Below are 24,245 nucleotides of genomic sequence, written 5' to 3'. Positions count from 1 at the left end.
GCAGCAGAGGTGGCTCAGCCACAGAGCCATTAGCAGGCGCGTGTATTTTCTTTTCCTTCTTCTTACAGCCCCAAGAAAAGTTACGAGGGACTTTAGCGACTAAAGTAGTCGCTAAAGATGACCAAAGTAGCTGAGCTTTAACTTTAGAATTTGACCCTCCAATGAGCAGTCAGGGTTTATGGTCAACAATATTGACTGATTTGATCTTCTGGCAATCCAAGGAACTCTCAAGAGTCTCCGCCAGCACCACAATTCAAACGCGTCAATTCTTCGGCGGTCAGCCTTCTTCACAGTCCAACTCTCGCATCCATACATCACAACTGGAAAGACCATAGCACGAGTTATACGAATCTTGGTTGGCAGACTAATGTCTCTGCTCTTTACTAGGCGGTCAAGGATAACCATGGCTCTCTTTCCCAGAAGCAGGCGTCTCCTAATTTTATGGCTGCAGTCTCCTTCCGGGGTAACCTTGGAGCCTAAGAAGAGAAAATCTGTCACAGCTTCCACTTCTTGTCCCGTGATGCTCCAGGACTTGATAGGGCAAGACGCCATGATCTTTGTCTTTTTAATGTTCAGTTTAAGCCCAAACTTCTCACTTTCTTCTTGTACGCGCCTCAGAAGTGTCTTGAGTTCCACTTCACTTTCTGCCATTAAAGTGGTATCATCCGCATATCTAAGGTTGTTGATACGTTTCCCAGCAATCTTCACTCCAGCTGAAGACTCGTCCAGACCGGCCTTCCTCATGATGCACTCAGCATATAGGTTAAATAGGCATGGCGACAGTATGCAGCCTTGCCTCACTCCTTTCTCAATCGAAAACCAATCAGTAAGGTCATGCCCAGTTCTGACTGTGGCCTCTTGCCCTTCATACAGATTCCTGAGGAGACAGATGAGGTGAATTGGAACTCCGATCTCTTAGAGAGCTTGCCAGAATCTGCTGCGATCTACGCAGTAAAGTGCTTTCGCATAATCAATAAAGCACAAGTAGGTGGGTTTCTGGAACTCTCTTGCTTTTTCCATGATCCAGCGTAGGTTGGCAATTTGGTCTCTAGTTCCTCTGCCATTTGGAAACCCAGCTTGCACGTCCGGAAATTTCCGATACACATGCTGCTGCAGCCTACCTTGGAGGATTTTTAACATCACCTTGCTAGCATGCGAAATAAGTGCGATCGTGCGGTAGTTGGAACAATCTTTGGCACTGCCTTTCTTTGGAATGGGGATGTAAACTGACCTCCTCCAATCCTGTGGCCACTGCAGGATTGTCCAAATTTGCTGACATAATGTATACAGAACATTAACAGCATCATGGTTGCGGTTTTGAGGCAACTCAGCTGGAATGCCGTCAATTCCGCTAGCTTTGTTTTTAGCAAGACTGGCTAAGGCCCATTCAACTTCACTCTTCAGGATGCCCGGCTCGAGATCAGTAATCACAACCGGCTTATGTTGGGTTTGCACATCCGGGCCTTTCTTGTACAGTTCTTCTGTGTATTCCTGCCACCTTTTCTTTATTTCTGGGGCTTCAGTGAGGTCCCTGCCTCGTTTGTCCTTTATCACGCCCAGCTTAGCACAGAAGCTTCCTTTGATATCTTTGATTGTCTTATACAGAGCTCTTGTGTTCCTTAATAAGCTGTTGTCCTCAACTGCTTGGCATTGTATGTTCAGGAAGGCATATTCTTATCTCTCCTTGCTATTTTCTGAAAATCCGCATTGAGAACCTTGTATCTCTCTCTTTCCCCTATAACTTTTGCCATCCTCCCTTCCTCAGCTATTTGCAAAGCCTCTTCAGATAACCACTTTGCTTTCTTGCATTTCTTTTGCTTTGGAACTACCTTAATAGCCACTTCTTGTATTATATCACGAACATCAGTCCACATCTCTTCAGGTTCTGTCTTCTAGATCTAATTCTTGAAATCGATTCCTCACTTCCACAGCATATTCTGATGGAATTTGATCCACAGCATACCTGAAAAACCTTCTAGTTTTCTGCGTTTTCCTCAATCGAAGCTTAATTTTGGCAACAAGAAGCTGATGATCGGTGCCACAATCGGCCCCAGGCCTTGTTTTTGCTTGTATAGCGCTCCTACATCTCTGCCGGCAAAGAATATAATCAATCTGATTTCTGTACAGACCGTCCGGTGAAGCTTGTGTGTACAGGCGCCTCTCGTGCCGTGAAAATGAGTATTCGCTATGGTCAGGTTGTTTTCTTGACAAAACTCTTCTAGCCTCTGCCCGGCTTCATTTGGCTCGCCAAGACCAAACTTGCCTGTAATTCCGGATATTTCTTCACTCCCCATCTTAGCATTCCAGTCTCCTATGAGAAAAAGGACGTCTGATGATGGAGTGCGGTCTAGAAGGCATTGCAGGTCAGCATAAAATTTCTCAACGTCAGCTTCTTCAGCAGTAGAGGTTGCTATGAGTAATGCAACAAATAATATTATTTAATTGATTGCTGTATGGCCAGTCACAAAACCAATTAATAAATAATAATAATTAATGCATTACTTAAATAGTTATCAATTGTTAATTATTTCATTAATTAGTTGTTGATCATTGATTGACATAGGCCCATATAATGCACGCATTCGTGCATACTGCGGTGGTGCTCTGTGACTGGTCGAGACCTCTGACGCCGAACCGCCTCAGCCAATCAGAACGCCGCAAAAGCGAGACACATTTTGCCCACGACAGCATGAGACATTAACAAAAACAACCTCCGCTTCCTCGGGGCTGATTCGTTCCCTTTTAAGAAAATGCGCGGGCTGATTCGTTTATAGGAAGGGAAAGACGTGGTAACTGTCTCACTTGTTTTCTGTGGACACCTCAACCGCGCCGTTAGAGAAGGGAGGAAGGTGGGAGTGAAAGTGGGAAGAGAGAAAGCGGAGCCGCAGTGGAGGGATACGGAGTAATTTCGACCACCTGGGGATGTTTAACGACACCGCACAGCACACGGACGCCTCTTCATTTCGCCTCCATCGAAACGCAGCCGCCGAGGTCGGGTTCGAGCCCCGGGTATTCCGACAAAGTGGTCGGGCCTTACCGCTGCACCACCCCGGCGCGGCCCTCCGCTTCCTCGTGCGGACAGAAGAGAGAAAGTAGATTTTTAGTAGTCCGCTGCCTCCTGTGGACAGAAGGGAGAAAGTAGAGAAGAAAGAAACAGAAGAGAAAAACGCGCGCCTCAACAGCCATCGCCCTCCACCTAAGCGGTGGCGGGTGCAATGACGGCCTACAACAGATAAAGATTCGGTGGCAGGCTAGCCCCGCAGCAATTGGCGTTGACCTACCAGTCCCAGCCCCGTAGGGCCAGGAACAGCCACCCTTCACCACCTCCTCCCGCCCCGTTCGAATGTAATAGTACGGACAAACTCATGACACGAACCTTAAATGCCCACTTAATGCTTACGCATTAATAAATGACTTTAAAGGAAAGTCGCAGTGTTTATCAGACTTTTTTTCTGTGAACACCAGATCCGCACCGTAAGATATGGAGGGAAGGTGAGAACGATAGTGAAAAGAACAGCCATAGTGAAGTGTTGTGCAGTAATTTCGATCCCCCTGGGACCTTTCATGTGCACTGACATCACACAGCCCACGGACGCCACCCCGTTTCTGCTCCATCGAAGCACAACAGCACCGTAGTCGGACGCCTTAACGACTGCGTCACCGCGTCGGGCTAAGCCCTGCTGTGCGTGATTCGTTTATTGTGCTCAGCGAGCACTGTGTTCAGCTTAAAATGTTATATTGTTTGAGCGGCTGTATATAAGAGGGAATGTAGCCTCCACAGCAGCATGTCAGATAACGAGAAGCTGTCGCAATTTCGAAAACCAACCAGCCGATAATTACCTTATCACGGGTATGTCGAAATTCAAAATTCACATCTATTGGGACATTTTAAATATAAAGGAACTTCAGTATGACCGAACCCAGCTTATCACATACTGTTTTTTTAAAGCACTCGCTAACTTTAAAACATCGGCCACATTTACTGGTGCTCTCCGAAACCGCAATATTATTTTCCAGCTTCTTATTATATGTTTGTCTTCGTTGGTCCACCCTTGACAGGCATTTTAAATATACTCGTCCTTTGTATTAAGATTTTACACTTTTGCAACCTGCTCTAGAATGGCTATGGTTACTCTGCACCTACTGCGACATCATAAGCCCAGTTGTGAAATGAGAAAACAACTTTGAAGCTTCTGGTACCACATATTCCTACGCGCGCAAAGTCTTTTCGGCCCCAGTCGGCTCAGGCTGCCAGTAGCAGCACCACTGCATCTTGGTTGCATCCCAGATCGGTATTGGTCCATATCGAATGCCATATCGTACTTCTCAGTGGACTCTCAGCCACACAATTAGGGAAGGTGAAACAGAAATAAATGGCGGTCAAATCAGGGCTACGCGTAGATTACAACACTGCAGGAATTCATTTGTCTTGGCCCATGCTCTGTTGCCATAAGCAATAATAATAATAATAATAAGCAAAGTACACATTTTGAGGTAACGTAGTTTTAGTGATGCGTGTGCTCTGTACTCAGGACAACGAGTAACAGCATGTCGTAACTGAAGTAACACGCATGCAATTATAAAATGCAGGGTCACCGTTGTTGCAAGATCTTACGCTCTTCCTGAGAAATGGCCCTGAGAGATATTGTATCCACAATGCAAGACTCACGTTGTATGTCATTCCACACCATCGAAAACTTCAAACCACAGAATCTGTAGGATGTTCAAAATCTCTCGTGACCATGGGTGTGATTTTGGGCATTGTAGCTAGAATCTTGGTCCTTATGAAAGTAACAAGCTGGCCATTGGAGGAAGCGATGTTCTAATTATCCGTAATCGATTTTGACGTGTTTACATCGGCGCGTCGCGCAAAAATGTCAGTAATGCAAGATGCACTTCTGGTATAGTAGCCTCTAACTGCGATCACGAGAAGTCCGCGAATGAACACTGGCGGCGACTGTAAAAGCCTCAAAATTAAAGCCGGCGCCGGTGCCTGCGCAGTGCTTGCGCACACATTTGCGCGGCTGCCTATTGAGGCCTCTGGCCCGCTCCTTGCGAAGGCGTTCTCGTTCTCGCTCAGTGTTGGTATCCGAGGTAGATGCTCACGTCTAATGCTTCCAAGGCATTCTTGTCCGGCTTGATTTTTGAGGTTCAAAATTCTTTTGTCGTTTTCGAAGGCTCTGTTTACCTTCCTACGCTTCTGCACCAAATATTGCGCCTGATACTTTAGGCGATCGCCATGTCTCTCCTCTTGAATAGTTTGCCTGTCTCTTCAGAAGGCAATCGCGTGCTCGGCGATCGGCAGCAGCACACGTGGGAGTGGGATATCCAAAATGAGAAAATAATAGACATTTACGCACGAACTAAGTATACGGCCCCGATCGTGTTGGCATCGTGCTTGAAAGATCATTTTCTCCTTTTGGATATGGTGCTCTAGAGCACTATATTTTGGATAATCCACTCATCACATTTTGGACAAATGACAAAACTTTTGCACGTTTGTAATGTTGTTTTTGTATGTAGTGGTGGTGGTGGTGGTGGTGGTGGTAGAAACATTTTATTGCCATTTAGAATAAATATTGGGGGCGAAGCCCCTTGCATGGCACTTGGGTTCTCCCGTACTACATGGGAGACACCCTCATAAGGCAAAAGAAAGTCCTTGAAGCGTAATCCTCTTCTTAGCACTGGAAATGATCTTCAGTTGGACTTGAATTGAGGTACTCTTCATGAGAGTCTCCCAGTAGGACTCTGATAAGTTCATTGATGGGGGATGAGGAAAGGTGGGGCATGTAAGAAGGATGTGTAGGAAGTGTCCTGGTTTGCCACAGAGTCTTCATGATGAGGAAAACTGGTCTGGGTATCGGGCATGTAGTAGTGTAAGGTATGGAGCAGTCCGAGTCTGCAAGCTTCGCCAGTGTACAGCCTGCGCTATGGTGAGAGAGGGGGCTGGGGGTGTATATTCCCTTCGTTTGTCCCGGTAGTACAAGAGAATATCGCGGAACGAGAGCAAGCGCTCCTCGGCCTGTAGAGGGGGCTCAATTCCTCTAGCCCGGAAACTGAAATATAAAGACTGCTCACAGTTAGCGTCCTTTCATCTGATATTGAAGTCACTTACCACTGCAACACACGATGTTTTAAAATCCTATGATGGTCACTAGGGCACCACTGGATGTCATTTTTGCCTTGGTGGACATAACCGTGAATTCCATTAACGTGCGCTGATATCACACCATAATTGAGCGTCTTTGGCGGTGGCCTCAAATGCTGTTATAATAAAAGGAGCCGGACAATACAGCTTAAGTGCCAAAATATTGCCAAGAATTGTCCTAGCCACCTTCTTTGCCTCAATGTTTCAATCCTACCTTTTAATTCCTCCTTCACCTCTTCCTGTCTGCGTGATTGGCGTCTGCCGAAATATCGTGTAGTTATTACACCTCACCGCTTTTCGAAACAAATAACGATAATGTGGAGGATGTAGTGTATCACGACATATCCGAACATGGAGAGGCGTTTCTTGAAAGATCTCTACACCATCCCCGTACTGGTTAAATGATAGCACAGACATATACGGGGCGCAATCTGTTAGGTAGCGCCATTTATGCTATATCCCCTTTCTAGAATGAATGACTTACAAGTCCAGACTCATAGGGCGAACTCTCTACGCCCGTAACGCGTACGCGGAAATCCAGGACAACGCGAGGTATCAGTATTCATGCAGGGCGATGCAGGTTCCGTGAATCATGAATCTGCTGAGGCGTTTCTTGCTTCGGAATCTCCACGGCCATCTCCTCCGCGTCGTTAGGCGGTGACACAGGGGATCCACAAGGCATCAAATGACGCCTATTTCTCACAAAGACGCCGCCTGTTCTCTCCACAGCATAGCTGCGATGCCGTTGGCCAGGGCTAAGCATCTTTTCAGCACACTGAATGTCTGTCATCCTGTCGCCGTCACCTGGGCTCAGATCAGTAAGGCTTCTACTCTGTGATGGCGACTGTAGTCGGCTCTCAGTCGCTGCCGTGCGGCTGTGTCCCGTTCAAGGACGACAGCTTTTTCTGGCTACTGTGATTCCAACGTTTTTACTTGCTTTGGCAGTGCGGTCCTGAGGCATCTCCCCAGTCGTAGCTGAGCCGGACTAAAGCCGGTTGCTCCTGTTGTGTCGGGAAATCAGTCAGCCTATGTACCGGTCACTGCTTTTACGCCGCAGTTCTATTATCGTGCTCGCATAGTGTTCCACTTCATCCTTTTACTGAGGAAATACCGGACCGCTTGTGTGATGAGCATAACCATACCCTTATGCAAAGTCCGAAAACTCCTGAGACGAATACTATGTTCCGTTATCACTACACAACACATTCAGGATCCCAAATCGAGCGAAGACACTTTTCAACACAATGATGATTACATTGCTTAATGTCCTACGCAGCGTCAGCACTTCAGGAAAAAAAAAGTAGTGGTCTACTACTAATAAAAAGTATTGACCTCGTAGTAAAGAGGTCTGCACCGACTTTCTGTCACGGCAGTTCCGGTGTTGTCGACGGTATCATAGGCTCAGCGCGCTGTTGTATGACCATTGCACACTGTTTACAACATTCGACGACTTCCTTGATCTTGCGGATGAGTCCAAGCCAGCAAACAGATTCTCGGGCCCTTGCTTTAGAAGGGACAACACCCAGGTGTCCATGAATTAACTGCAGCACATCGTTTTGAAGTGTGGCTGGAATGACAACTCTTCCTCCCTTTAGTAGGAGTGCATTCATGACCCTGGAGCTCACCTAGGTGCTTCCAGTATGGCGCAAGGTACCCTGGTAATTTGCAGTGGTGGAAGAACGGGCTAGTTGGGAGTTCACCTTACGAAAACAAAACAACGCTCTCTTGGCATAAGTACAAAGAAAGAAACAACACAACGCTGCACTTCAACTAGTCATTTTATTGCAGAGCGACGCAATACATAGGTTCGAAAAGTTGGCGGAAAAGCATGGGCAACAGCTGCTGTGTTTGCACATGACAGAAAAATAACAAAAAGTCAAAAAACGCGAGAGAACAAACTGAACATAAAAAGCAAGACAACAAAGCTAGAAAAATTAGTGATTAGAAGAATGAAGCCAATAGGCAAAAACGTAACAAATAACACTATGCGATGACAAGAAAACAAAATGCAATGAAAAGCCAACAAGGTCGTTAATGGGCGAATGAAAATTTAAAATGATAAAAATCCAAAAAAAAGATATTAAAAGCAAAATACCGAAAAAAAAACTGCCAAAAGGCCTCTAAGAGCTAAAAGACGTCGTCCGAGATCCTACACATTAATGCTACTCTGTACATGTCTCAATTAGTCTAAATCGCGTTTCGTTAGCGTCACCGAGGGTGCGCGAACAGAGTCCTGTCCCAGCTTTCGGCTGGTAATTTCGGCTTTGCTGGCCAACCAAGGTCATAAGACCTGCTCAAAGCCTAACATACTTCATCTGCATGATTGCTGTCGTCGGATGGTCTCCAAGTTCACAGGCAGAGACTCTAGCGCTGCATCTACAAAGAAAGTAGTGTACTCTTCAATACAGTCAATCTGTGCTCTCAGGATTTGGAGCGGGGCTCTGGATAAGTGTCAGCCGTGGCTAACAGATTTCCAGGCGCATAGTTGTACTATACTGGTACCGCATCCGTAGAAGTCGCAGACGCTGTGTTTTTGGAGGCAAAAGGTCAACATCCATGTGGCTCAAAAGTGTTGTAAAAGGTTGGTGATCCGTTTCGGCCATAAACTGTAGGCCTCTCAAAAACTCGTCATAACGCCGAAAAGTCCATGTAATTGCGAGGACTTCTTTCTCTGTTTGGATATACCTTTGTTCAGCTGCTCTCAGGTAACGAGATGCAAAGGCGACGGCGCATCTTTCACATGAGGGTTAGACCTGCAGGAGGCCTGCACAGAGCCCTTAAGAGCTTAGGTCTGCTGAGGTCACTGTGCGTAGCTCAAGATGCATTGGATCGACTTATGCATCTGTCCTGAGTGCCATCGTCTTAATGAATGTGAACAGAGACCTGAAAGAGAACTTGATTGGCCTCCATTATTCCACCTTCAGGTATATGGATGAATTTTTGGTATTCACAGACCGTAAAGGATTCAATCAACGAATGAGGAACATTATTGCAGTTTTTACTGACTGCGGATCTGGGCTGGAGTTTACTGCTGAAGAGCCAGTGGACGATCGATTACAGTTTTTTCAATTTATTGATTCAGTTCGGTAAGGATTATGTTTATTGACAATACAACCTGAGATCACTGAAGCTCTTCCTGAGTTCCAGTTCGGGGCATTCCAAATTAGTGGAAAAGGGGATGAACAGCACATGCTTGGTAAATGCGTTGAAGAAATCTTGCTACCACGGTATGGGCAACTGTTTTTAACGGCAATTGACAAGAATTGTAAGCCGCCTATCGTGATTCGGTTATTAATGAGGCCTGTTGTCGTATACTGAAGAGCCTGAAAAGAACGGCTGCCAAAACTATCCCTGTCCTGCACCGGTGAGAAAAAAAGGAAGGTTGCGGTTATACCATGTGTGCATAGAATTCCTATGGCCAAAAGAATGTTGGCAAGATATATGGTGTTGGTGTTGCATTGACCGCCTGAAGATGAAGATTTGCCCGGCTATTGAAAGAATCAAAGAAGCAGGAATGTGGGGTTAAACATAAAGACCCATTTTTCAGCTGCAAGACTAGTGCCGTGGGTGGTGTATTAACAAGAGGCTACTGGAACACCGAAACAACATGGAAAGTGGCAAAGAGAAAACTTTTCTCGTCTCCCATTGTCATTCCTGTAAGGCTGTGAAAACGGAGATGAAGTCCACTCCCTTATTTGACCAGGTTAGAATTTTGTATCGGCACAAAGAAAAGCTGGTGAGAGAAGTGGTTGAAGCATATTTTATTTCAAGGGACATTAGGTTCGTCCGCAAGACTTCTCTTGCTATTTCAAGCAGATTTCTTTTTTGAGGGATTTTTTGTTTAGCAGATGAACTCGGGGGTTGTTTCACGTGAAAGCTTCGTTTTCGTCGCATTTGTTTTTGTTTGGGCCTTGGAGTAAAAGCTGAGGCTGAGGTGTGAGTCAGCGCTTGTCCTCTAGCTTCCTTTAATCTTGTCTTGTGTCGTCCTGTACGCGCTGTATTTTTATTAACAACGGATGATAGCAGGTCATGCAGATCTCTGAAGAAAGCATGTTCTTCACCTTTCCGAAGGCAGCTTAAGCGGCACATTCCAAGACCAAGTTGACTTCTTGCACAACAGCTCTCTAACTGGTGCCACACTTTTTGACAAGCGGAGCAAAAACCTTGCAACATGGTTCACCATACCGAGAAACTTGTGGATGATTCCAACGTCAACGGCCGGCTCCATTTTCTTGACAGCTCCCACTATTCTGCGATCTGGTGAAATCTCGTTTACTGACAATACTACTCGTAGAAAGTCAACCCTTGATACCCCGAACTTGAACTTACTGTTCAATGTGAGTCCAGCTCCCCTAAGGCGGTCTAGCACTTCGGCCAGTCTTTGGTCGTACTCCTTGTGATCGCGTCCGAACACCAACAAATCATTTATTATGTTGAACACTCCCACTTGCCCCTCGAGGATATAAGACATTTGGCGTTGAAAATAATCCGGTGCGGCAGTTAAAGGGAGTCTACAGAAACATTCATGACTAAACTGCATTATGAAAGTTAATTCTTGATTGCCTTCTTTCAGTCTCACTTGAGGGAAACTGGAGGCAGCATCCAGCTTTGAGAACACTTTGGCGTTACCCAGCAATCCAAGGACCTGTTCCACCGAAGAGAGCACATGTCGCTGGCGGAATAGGACTTTTTTTAACTTTGTCAAGTGTACGCAAAATCGGTAGGCGGCGAAGGATTTTGAAACTACTACTTGACCCGCACAGCACGGCGTAGGAGTTGTAACCTTGCATTTGACTCTTTGTGCTTGCATCTTGTCGTGTTTGGTCTTCATAGCCTGGCGGAGAGGTATAGGGATTCTCTTTGGGACCTTTAGTGAATATGGCACCGCATCCGGCTGTAGCCGAATCGTATACTGCTCATGAAGCTCTCCAGGTTCTGAAACAATTGTTGTGCCTTGGCCTCAGTGACCAGACATTCCGCATTTTTCTTCTTATTTGTGATGACGCCGTGTGCGAACGTAACGACTCTGAGTGCTTGAATGACAGGAAAGCTGAGTAATGGTACCCATTGCAAGTGCACTACATACAGCGTCTGTACTGACGACCCCCTTCAGAACATCTCTGAAAGTTCCCAGGATTGCAATTCGTTCACCTGCTGGGCACATAAGCGCTCCATCTTGTGCTTCGAGACGCGATGGTAATCAATCGAAAGCGCTACGCATCGAGACCTCAGCACCACTGTCGACTGTGAAGTTCAGCGGTGTGCCATGCACTTCCACCTGGATGTACTTCACGTTGGGGCGCTCTGCCATCACAGCTTTGAAGTTCTATTATGCTAGCTCAAGGCATCTGTCGCGGCTTCCCCGATGACCGCGTCTTTTTAAGGTACACACTTTCGAAGAGGCCGTTCTACTAGCAGGAATTGCAAACTCACCTGCAAGCAGGGCATCCGTTGCGCAAATGCGACGTGCGGTCACAGAAGGGGCACATATGGTCGTGCTTTGAGGCTGGCTTGGACTTGCTTTTCTGACAGCGAGTTACGTCAAAGGCAAGTGACGACGAATCCGCACAGTCACTAGCTTTGCGCTCGTTTGCAGCGTCTTCATGCAATCTTATGTGCGCTAGAGTCTCTTGCAGTGTCATGTAAGGGTTCCGACACAGCTGGTTAGAGAGCTTTAGATTGTTTGAGGCAACCACAAGTCGGTCGCGTACAAGCCTCGGTTCAACGTCTCACGACGGATACTTGCAACGCTTCACTAGTTTTGAAGAGTAGTAAAAAAATAGAGCAGTGCAGAATCTACATTGGAATAATGCGAAAGCACGGATGCTGCTGTTGGTTGCTTCCGGTTACTTCTAGTAGCTTAATTCACTTCTTGTTTGCCCATTTAAATGGGCCTTATACGCCTTATACGCATCATCCGACATACCTTAAGTCCGCGCCCCGGCTACTGCGATGAGCCGAGCCACAGCCCCATTTATCCTCCTAGCGTGAAGTCACAAACAGCGAGCGCCCTCTCTCGCCTGCGATACAGCGCCGTGTATGGACTCGCCGTCACCATCCGATGGCGCAAGGCGGGGCCCCGTCTCTCGGTCTGGCGGTCTGGCGGTCACGTGAAAGGTCATGTATGAAGGCGCCACGACACGCCAAAGGCTCGAAGTGCTAGCAATGTTGCGCTCGCAATAAAAATGAAAAGCGTTCAACGCTGCTGAACCAAATGTGGAGCGAAAGCATTACCTGCTGATGACCGAGTGCTAGCAATGTTGCGCTCGCAATAAAAATGAAAAGCGTTCAACGCTGCTGAACCAAATGTGGAGCGAAAGCATTACCTGCTGATGACCAAGAGTTCTTCATTTTCGCCTTCTTCGTCTTCTTGTTCTTCGCCTGCCACTTCGTCGTCATCGCCTTCCTCTTCTTCGTCTTCGTCGTCGTGTTCGTCTTCTTCGTCCTCTTCTTCATCTTCGTCTCGTAGCTAAGTCTCTTCACGGCGTAACTGCGGCCACCCGAGGTCTCACTTTGGCTGTCATAGTGTTGCTTTCACAGGTCAACCTTTTCCCGGCCGGCTGGGTACGGCGATGAAAGCGAGCTGCCTCATTGACTCACTGAGCCGACTCGTTGAGTGGGTGCACGCACTGATCCGAGAAAGCCTTCATGTCGAGTACCTCAAGCGTGGTCGATGCAAGAATCTCGCGTGTTTCAGTCTCATTCAATAAAGCATAGAGTGTACCTGGACTTCGGGGGAGGGGGGGGGGGGGCGGCATAGAGCCCTGTAGCGAATGTACAGACCTCAAATTGAAAACTTCACGTAAAATGAGCCTGGATTTTCTAAGTCAAACAGCAACGGTGCACGGAGGTGAGCTGCTGCTGCTAAGCCTTGCAGTGTCGGCCCGTCTGCCGTTGCGGCAGCGGCTGGTGCTGAGGGATCCACCCTTCCGTCTTTGTTCCTGACTTGGCGCATGAGTGCTGAGCGGTGGCGGTAGCAGAGACTTACGACCACTTATAACGAACTAACAGAACCTGGCGGTTCTGCCACTTCTGACACCATGTAGTGTATCATGGCATATCCGAACATGAAGTGGCGGGTAAAGACCCCCAAGCCTTTCTTGCCCGATCTCTTTATAAACCACCCCCTTGCTGGAGCAATGACAGGACAGGCATACGGGGCGCAGTCTTTGAGGTAGCGCCATATGCACTACACAGGAGAGAATGTATGACGGTAAGATCCAGAATTAGGCTACGATATCAACGCGCGCTATAGGACTCGCTTTTGTTCCTCCCTTCTGTAAAGCCCTTCCGTAAAATCATTGCTGAAGTACCTCATTCCTTCCCTCGTCTATGAATCTATACTCCGGCCTCAAAGGATCAAATTTCACACCGTGTCACCACAATCTCGTTTGCCCTTCTTGCTATGGCTTTTGATTGACCTACCACGGCCCAATATGGCGGACTTTTTTAAGGCGCGCCTTCGCGATGACGCTTCTCGTCTGGTTAGTTTCATTCGCAAACTATGAGTAATGACATAATAGTAGTAATATGACTCACACACCCTACTACGCTAGATGACTTCTAACCATAGTAATCACCCTTAGTTAATGACAACATATTCTTGAGGATGTCATGACATTACATGACTGTCATCAGCAGGCATCATTTTTCTGCTCAGTCACATGATTCCCCATAAACATGCATCCGACCAGCTCTTTTTGCTACCGCACGAACAAGCGCATATCGGCCTGTCAACTGACACCGACCGGCAACCACGGTCATTGTCTCGTCTTGACCTAACCATAGCTGTAGCTGAGCAGTCAACACGCTCGACTACCGAGCTGTCAGGCCCGTTTTCATCCCGGACACTGCGGTCATGTTTCCATGGAAGCTAAACACCAGTCGCGCGTCTACTTCGTATTTTCAGGAAAGATTAATACACCCAGGCAGTCGAACTTATCGGGGCCCTCCACTAAAGCGTATTTCACAGACAACCATGCCAGGGAGCTAAATCCTACAAAACAAACCGATACAGAGAAAAATTGGCAGTTGCTTAGCTCGGCTACGCCAGGATATACGTAGCGAGATCTACTTTCCTCTGGTGTTGGCATGTTGCCAAGCCTGTTGTTGAGCTTATATTGATTAGCAATGAAGAGACATTGGTCGTCACGCATAATTTTCTACTTCATTCACAGAAAGGAAGACGGTGGTCAGTATAGCAACACGGGGCCACAGTTCACACACACACGCTGCATATGTGTCCAAACGTATTGTTCACCAAGTCTGCTTCAAATGTTCGAGTCGCAGATTAACTTTCTGACAGTCGAATTGTATGATCATTTACACGACGAGCTTATACATTCTGTTCTGTCGCTGTCTTCGGTTCCCCTGGATCTTCCGAAGGCTCCATCTGAGCACAGTGCTATGCGCCGCCTGTTACGCTCTGCATACTGGCGTCACCGCTTGGCAAGAGGTTTTCTCTGTTCTGGCATCTCTGCTGCTCGCTTGGCATTTCGGTATTCATTCTATATCCGCTGAATGGCCAATCGCCCGGCGACAACTATTGAATCCAAGGAATTGAGCCTGTCCTATCGATACCGCCGCTGAGCAGCGGCCTGACTCTCCTTCTCCGAGCGCAATGACTGTGCTGCGACCACACTGTCTCGCCTGCGCTTATACCCGCTGTTGCGCATGCGCAGATATGCGCATAAATAGCACGCGTCATCCACGGACATCGCGCGCGGCAGCAGCAGCCGCACCCGGCAACGAAGCTCTGATGTCACGTTCCTCACACCTGCTCCACCTCCCCGCGGCGCATCCCCCACCGGTACCGCCGCTCCAGAACCTTAATTGCAGCCGACTTCGCCAGCGGGCTTCGCTGGTCAGCACTCTAAACGCCACCTGCTGCACGCTGCTATTTAGCTATCGCCTATGACTGTACCCATATTTTTTTTGTCTTCTCACCGTGTCCGGTGACATTGAAGAAAACCCTGGACCTAACACCCGTTCCGCGTCCACAAAAGCGTCATCAGAAATACTGCCCGCCTTAGAAGAAATCCGAACCGTTCAAACCACCCTTATCGGCGAGATGAACGCTATAAACACATAATTGGCTCAATATGACGTAAACTTTGCTGAAATAAACAAACGTATGGCTAAAATTGAAGAAAACTGCGAATCTTTAGCCGCTATCAAGGCCGAAGTTGGTAATCTGAGGACGCTTGTTGACGACCATCTGAAACAGATCGCCATCCTAACAGCTAGGTTGTATAGTGCTGAGGACCAGTCTCGTCGTTCCAACCCTATTTTTTTCAACGTTAAAGAAATCGCTCGGGAGTCGTGGAATGACTCAGGAAAGAATTTTATTAAGCTTTGCCAAGAACATCTCGGCATTTCTATCCAACCTGCTGATATTGAGCGCACACATAGGCTCGGACGCTACCAGGCAAACAAAAATAGACCAATAATAGTAAAGTTTCCTCATTTCAAAACAAAGAAAACTATCGTGTCGAATGCCAAAAACCTTAAAGGTTCTTCATGCTCGATATCAGATCCCTACTCATCCAAAACACGTTTAGCCCGCAAACACCTTCTCAAATTTACGAAAGCACACCTAAACTGCGCTACAAGAAGCTTACTGTATATAATTGCACATGCGTGTTCGATCACCCTTCAGAGGCAGTTGTCCCACTCCAACCACAACATGACACCCCTATCCCACATTCACCATAGCTAGACACAACACTAAGCTCTAAGTCTCAAAGTAATTCCGTCGCTTTCCTTTACACTAATATCCGTAGCATTTCAACAAAACTAGACCTTTTACAGAGCCTCATTTACACAACAGATAGTAAAATAGGTTACCTAACTGAAACATGCGCGTACAAGAAGAGAGTGAGAAGTTAGGGCTTAAACTGAACATTAAAAAGACAAAGATCATGCCGTCTTGCCCTATCAAGTCCTGGAGCATCAAAAGACAAGAAGTGGAAGCTGTGACAGATTTTCTCTTCTTGGGCTCCAAGATTACCTCGGAAGGAGACTGCAGTCATGAAATTAGGAGACGCCTGCTTCTGGGAAAGAGAGCAATGGTTAGCCTTGACCGCCTAGTAAAGAGTAGAGACATTAGTCTGCCAACCAAGATCCGTATAACTCGTGCTATGGTCTTTCCAGTTGTGATGTATGGATGCGAGAGTTGGACTGTGAAAAAGGCTGACCGCCGAAGAATTGACGCGTTTGAATTGTGGTGCTGGCGAAGACTCTTGAGAGTTCCTTGGACTGCCAGAGGATCAAATCAGTCGATATTGTCGACCATAAAACCCTGACTGCTCATTGGAGGGTCAAATTCTAAAGTTAAAGCTCAGCTACTTTGGTCATCTGATGAGAAGAGAGGAGTCGCTAGAGAAAGATTTGATGTTGGGAAAGGTTGAGGGTCGCCAGAGAAGGGGTAGGCAGCGAACTCGATGGTTAGATGGCATCCTCGAGGCACTGCAGATGACGTTATGTGATGTTAGGAAGATAGTGAGACACCGCGGTGTCTCACGCCACGCTTTCCGCGGAAAGCGTGGCGTGACATGGTCCATAGGGTCACGAAGAGTCGGACACGACTGAACGACTGAACTGAACTGAACTGAAACATGGTTGCATCCTTCAGTCGCTAATGCCGAACTATCTGCTGTATTCCCCAACTATGACATTTTTCGACAATGTCGTGTAGATAGGTGAGGCGACCGCGTTTTGATCGCTAGTTGATGAAAGCCTGCTCTGATGCCCCATAAATATTAGCTCAAGTTGAGAACTGATATTCGTTCATTCCAAAGCCAGTAACCAACCCATGATAATCGGCTGTGGTTACCGCCCCCCTGTTGCGGACGTTTCATTTGTAACGGAAATCCACAACACGCTCCATTCCATAACCGAATCCCACCCAAAAAACCCTTACTCACACTAACTTTTCTTCAATAACGTGGAACAATCTCGGGATGACATTACTTAAGCAGAATGTCGAGAGCAATTTCCTTAACACGTGTCTCACATTTGGTTTATCGCAACTCGTTATCATTCCTACCAGACAAAATAACTACTCGTCTAACGTCCTCGACCTCGTGCTTATCTCACATCCTGAAAATATTTCACCACTCACGCATCTACCAGGCCTTAGCGACCACTCTGTAATTCACGCACTTATTATACCCTGACATCGCAAGCTCAAAAAGTAACGAAAACATTAACGCTCTATGATAAAGGTGACTCCGATACCATAAACAGCAAAAATATCAGAATTTAGTCATTTTTCCTTGCTAATTTCTCGAATCGCAAGATTAAAACGAACTGGTCATTGTTCAAATGCAAAATGGAGGAACTTATCCACCTATACACCCCTACAAAAACAGCCATCATGCGATCGTCATCCCCATGGTTCAACCGAACATTAAAAAGACTGCTGAATAAAAAGAAAAGGCTCTTCCGTTATGCAAAACGCACCAAAAGTTCCTGCGCATGGCAACAATACCATTATGCGGAAAAAATTGTTACCTTTCATGCCGCAAACGCTAAGAAGACATTTTACTCAACCCCTTTACCATCAATGCTTCACAATAACCATACAAAGTTTTGGAAATAGGTACGTCCGAAGCTATATACTCAACTCAGTATCACTGTGTGACGACCTAGGTTCACTCATATCGCAAAATCTTGTGAGCGAATCATTCAATTGTGTCTTTTCTGTCAACTTTACTAATGAACCCGATAATTGCATGCCTCACAATCCACATTTTGATGACCCACCTAAGCCAGACATACAATTCGAGCCTAACGGAATTGCTAATGGAATCTCTGAAACTGTCATCGTCAGCCGGAGTCGATAGCATCAACGCTAAAGTACTTCGCAACACTAAAGATACTGCAGCCATCATTATTTCCCACATTTGCCAGCAATCACTTGAACACAATGCCATACCTCGTGACTGGAAAGTGGGAAAAATTATTTCAGTGCATAAAAAAGGATCACCATCGTCCCCTAAAAAAATCACCGCCCTATTTTTTAACCAGTGTTTCCTCCAAATTATTAATGCATGTAATCCACGCCCACATAATAAAATTCCTGCAGTCCGTCAACTTCTCCCATCCCAGTCAGCACGGGTTTTTAAAAACTTTATCCTGCTCTAACTAGCATTATTCACTAGTGACATCAGCTAACCGTGTTTTACGTTATCCTCGCGTAAAACTGTCCACTTTTTTAACCTGAATCCGCCCCAAACTAAAATATGCTTGCTCGATCTGGGACCCATACCAAACTAACCTTGGACATTAACACAGCAATGGATGCGCTTTTAGATTTTGAAAAGGCTTTTGAGAAAGTTGCTCAGCGAAGACTACTACATAAACTCTCACAAATAAACTAAACCCAATAGTGTTTGAATGGCTGCAAAGTTTTTTTACTAATCGCCAACAGTTCGTATGGGCCCACAACCGCGCATTCTCCTTGTCCCCAGTGACCACTGGCGTACCGCAAGGTAATGTTTTAGGACTCTTACTATTTTAATATGCACTAATGATCTTCCTAATAACCTGTCTTCTACCATTCGCTTGTTTGCCGACGACTGCGTTATTTACAGACAGATAACAAACAGCATGCACTCATAGAAACTTCAGTGTGATTTGAAACTTGTTGAAACATGGTGCACTAATTGATTAATGCAGCTGCATGTAAACAAATCTATTCTAGTCTTGTTTCATTCGTGCATTATATCCCACCGAAAACTATACTTTATGTTGTGACGAAATATTGCATGCAACTACATATAAATACCTGAGCATTTAATTTACTCAAGATCTTACCTGGACATCGCATATAAACAACATCGCTAACGAAGCTAACCGTGTTTTACGTTATCTGAGGCGAACATTACGACTTGCTCCCCCTCACGTAAAACAGTCCACTTATTTAACCTGAATCCGCCCCAAACTAAAATATGCTTGCTCGATCTGGGACCCACACCAAACTAACCTTACAGAAACACTCGAATCTGTCCAAAGCAGAGCGGTAAAATTTGCCTTTTCAGACTATTCATATGGCACAAGTGCCTCATCATTAAAAGAAAACACTAACCTTGCAAGTCTATAATCCCGCAGTAAAACCATCAGGCATCAGGCTCTGCCTTTTCCACAAATTCTATCACTCCCCCCTGCGTAATGCCGTTATCACCCCTGCGCATCGCCACTCAGTCCGGATCAATCATCAACAAGCCGCCCAACCACCTCTTGTATCTACGTTATCTCATCTGAAGTAATTTTTGTTCTAACACCAAAAGATTGGAACTGTTTGCTTGCCGAAGGTGAGTCATCTCGACAACGCGCGCTTCAAATCAATAATTTAAAATATAATAACTTGATGTTAGCCCACCCCTCATGTAATGCCTCTCGTGGGCCTTTGAGGTAGTAATAAATAAAAACTTCAACAGCTCCTCCTTACCCTCAAGGTGCGGCACCTGATCCTCCAGTAGCGTGGGTGCCGCGGAGTACTCCGGTAAAAAAGCTTGCATCGAGGTTTATAGACTACATCAGCGATTAGGGAAAAAACAATCTATTTTAACTGCAGCAGAAATGTTATGAAGAGGAGGAAGAATCGGACGACGCATGCACACGCGCGTATTGAAGGAGGAAGAAGTAGAAAACGTTTCGCTGCCGCGTTTGTTCCAATCCTAGCCAGAGACATAAAAATACTTCACTCCTTGTCAATGAGTGTGTATCTGCAATGCAACCTGCGAAATCCTCCGCCGTAGGTCGAATGACGACACAGGACATCATCATCATTATGTGTACACGTTGCTTCGAGAGTTCTCCGATGTAACCGTTTATGTCCGTGGTACCAGGATGCTTTCCCAAGAGTGCCCGGCACCATTACATGTATGCAGATGGCATTATCTTGAAGCGCCTGGGTCCACAGTGCAATATTCTCTGTGCGCACAATTGACTGCGTAGAGCCCCAGCCACAATCCAAGCCCCTTTACACAGTCTCGGCCTGTGGTGTTGCGAGAACAAAGCCGCTTATATCGACTATACTCATCTGCCAAGCTCCCTTTCCTAAACTGGACCGCGGCGCCAACAATCCGCGCTGCGTCTTTACAACGAACAAGGTCCAGCCTCCGCAAAAATGGCGACACCTTGAGATGAAGCCCCACAATACCCTGCGTGTGTGTTGTTCTACTCAAGGATTTGCGGTTTGGCGCATTGCGATGCTGTCTAAGGCGAATGCGAATCCACTACAACTGCAGGTACACTGTTGGTGCTGCACAACATACACAGGCTTAGTCATGCACTGTAATGGGGTTCACTGCTACGGTCACTACGTGACTAGCCGCGAGCTCATGCATGAGAGCGGCGCTGACCAAATGTGAGCTGCTGACAAAAGCCACGCATTCTTGTGCCCTCTGCTCTTCTGAGCCTTCAGCTTCGAAGTTTAGGCTAAACTTTGTAGGCATCGAGGGAAGGCAGAGCATAACACGCAGCGGGGGCAGAAGCTAGCCAAAGCAGCCATTTAAGGGAGGCTACGCGACCATCTAATCGTATAGATCGACCTCTCCGTGGCTTTTCGCAAGCGCAACTTGCTCGCTCAGAGCAGCAGCGGCTATCGCCAGCACAGCCAACAGCGCGTGACATACCTTCCCTCTTCCACTGCGGCGAGTTGCACTAGGCTGAGGCTTGATCTTGGGCTCACCCTTGCTATGCCGTTCTGGTTCGCTTCCACTTCGTTCTGCTCTGCGACTTGCGCGCCACCCTCGGCCGTTTGAAGATCTAATGGCTGAGATTTCCCACTGAGATCCGCGCGAGCGCCTCGCGCAGTGCGATCGTGCCATTCACATACAGTTGGTGCCTGGTGAACGGTAGTATGGCCAATGGTGGCCAATAGTAGGTCAAGAAACACACGGACTTGTGACCCCCGCGCTTAGCATCCTTCCAGCAACCTGGCTCTCACCCTGAAAGATATGCATGGATGTATCCTTCATGGAATACGAGCATATATATCAAACTATGGCATCCTCCGACAGCAGCACTCTAACCTCGCGGAGAACGCGGCTGCGTCCAACACAGCTGAAGCATGGACTGCTCCTATACGGGCCAACACCGTTTTTGCAAACAAAGGAGGCACTCGCGGCACCACAGCCGACTGGGGATAAAACGTAGGGTTAGCGCCCATAGCAATACATGGAACGGAAATATTTTAAAGCTGTTTTCTCATTTGAAGTGACACCTATGATGTCGTTATTCGGTACAGAGCCACCATGAACATCGTAGACCAGATTGTAAAAGTATAAATCTCATTACCTAGGCAAAGTATTTTTAAAACAGCGCGATACGTATGGAGGTGCGAATTGGGAGGGCGATCCATAGAAGCATATGAAAACACAAATTACCGCAACATTTTTCTCGTTTCACAGTAAGCGTTGGCCAGAGGTTTTAAGAGGTGTGTGGCAAAGTACGCTGCGTCATTGCGGAATCAGTATACTTTTAAAACTCACCGAATGTTTTGAGCCCCGACACCACCAAAAGGCTCACTGCAAGCTGGGTGTAGCGAATCACGCAGTCTTGTTTACAGTCTGATATGCTGCCGCATGGGGTAAATTAGCTTAATCATACTGTCGCGCACATTAAACATAGTGGATATAATTGCATTTAAAAAGCAGTTGTCAAACGCCATACTACAATACCGATCGATTGAGAATGGCGCATTGCAGCAGACGACGGCGCAAACCGCCTCCAGTTCCAGACCGTCTGCTAGCGGTAGCGCCGGTGGTGCATGGTCGTCTGCAACTGTGCGTGGTCAGTTTATTGTGTTGTGAATAGTCCTGTAAATCCGGAGACTTGCAGTATTTGGAAGGAAATTTAGTGTGTGCTGCAGCAATGTCGGACTACGTGAAAAGCATGTCGGAATCGGATAAACAGCGCTACAGTCTAAAGCCTGTAAATATTGTTACGTGGTGGCATGACAAGCGATGGAACACGGCGACACAACAGAAACAGAACGACGCGATGACATGACGATGAAATATGCTTTAATGGCCAGCGGGCCTGGCGCGAGCGCTCCGCCCGCGCCACTGCCCGCTTCGTCATCTTCGTAGCATTACCCGGGGCCACCGAGCGATCGTCCCGATAGATTGTTAGAAATCCAATGCATGACGTGGCGATGAACACAGACACAGGATTGGGCCATGAAACGCTGGACATCACAATGAATGCGAAGATGGGAAGAATGCTTGCACCGGAGCATCAAGTCCAATCTTCACCGTTTGCCGAAGGCCAAGGCTCATAGACACGCCGAACGGCTTGGGCGGGGGTGCTCTCTTCGCTCAAGTGGTCGTGAGGTCGCTTCGTCATGGGGTCGGTAGGGTCGGCTTTGGGCTCTTTCTGGTCGTCGTGTGTTGTGCTCAGGCCTGGGGACGAGGCTGGGGACAGCACCTGGTCGGGTCTGAGCAAAACGGGCTGGGGCAGAGCTGAGCGGCGACCTCCACGGGCGTTTGGCAGATGGACCCAGCGTACGGTTGGCTTCGACGGTGCAAGGCGAGGATGGGGATTAACCGCACCTCCAATCAAATGTTACGTGATGTCATGACAAGCGATGGAACACGGCGATACCACAGAAACAGAACGACGTGATGACATGACAATGAAATATTCTTTAATGGCCAGTGGGCCTGGGGCGAGCGCTCCGCCCGCGCCACTGCCCGCTTTGTCATCTTCGTAACAATATGTTTGCTGTCGATTTGCTCACCGCATGCATGTATTGCGACGCAACTTCATATGCATTCATTTGTATACTTACCGCCTCTACTTAGCCGTGATCGATGTTTTCAGAAAGGAATGACGTCGTACCCGTTATGTTGCGTTTTATTCCTCTCAGTTTACAATATGTACCGTGTTTCGACGATGTCATTAGTGCCTTACGCGGCTCATTCGCGTCGCCAGCACTTGAAATGTTTTTTTTCTTCCGCCATCCAACATGATGTCGGGGCGTTATGCAAGACGTTCACGAAAAAAAAAGGCCCTTGGGCGACTCGCCTCCTAGACTTGGTGGTTCGTCTGGAAACAGAGAGGTCAGGCACGAAATATTGTTGCATACATATATTCATGGTCATAGAATAATGCACCAGCAATTAACAAACGACTACTCTCGTAGGCCGAAGTCAGCTCCTTTGCGAACCGTTCTTTAATATATTGTGTATAGGCCGCTCTACCACAATGCAGTTCTACCTCGTATTCTAGGCAACGAGGGGATTTAAAAGTAGATTGCCTCCGCAATTACGCAGCCTATTTTGTCAGACAAAGCCCTGGCCAACGTTTAATGACCGGCCGCCACTTCTGGTACTCTGCGAAACGAAAAAATGTTGCGGTAAGTTGTGTTTACGTGTTTTTCTATGGGATCCCCCTCCCAACTCGCACCCCATACGTTTCGCGGTGTTTTAAAAATACTTCGCCTCGGTAATATGAGACTTTCACGATGTGTTCTAAGGGGTTCCATGGTTTCTCTGAAAAGAATAACGCCATCGTAGGTGTCCCGTGAAATTAGAAAACTGCTTCGAAATTTTCCGGTCCCATGTATTCCTAAGGGCACTAACCATTCTTTTTCCACCCAGAGGGCCAAGCCTGGTGACAGAAGCGCCACCGCATCGTGCTTACGTCACCGATCGGTGCTGGTCTATACACGTTTCAAATCCGTGCGCCCCAAGTACAGACGGGTGGCCCATTGACTACGGACCAGCAACGTGTGGGGATCGGTTGAAAGATCGGAGCATCTGCTCCTCCGCTGTGTAGTACTATTCGCCGAACAGCATCGCGGAATACTTGCAGTTTACTGCACACCGGGAATAACCTTGGACGATTTTACTGCGCCCTTGCAGCAGTCAGCGCACCTATGAGTGAGCTATGGTATGCATGTTCAAAAAAGACGGGCTTGATGTCAAGTCTGTGTTTCCCCCGGTAGTTGCGCACTACGACCGGCCGCACATTGTGTGCTAACCCACACCGCGTATCGTGATAACGGCACGCCAGGACCTTTTCCCCGGAAACTCTGCAAAACGCCTTTCCCGGCGCCCCCCCCCCCACCGCCGGGGCCGCTAAG

Source organism: Amblyomma maculatum, chromosome 4 (assembly GCF_055883805.1).
Source record: "Amblyomma maculatum isolate TAMU_Amacu chromosome 4, ASM5588380v1, whole genome shotgun sequence".
Lineage (NCBI taxonomy): Eukaryota > Metazoa > Arthropoda > Arachnida > Ixodida > Ixodidae > Amblyomma > Amblyomma maculatum.
This window is presented reverse-complemented; position numbering follows the sequence as displayed.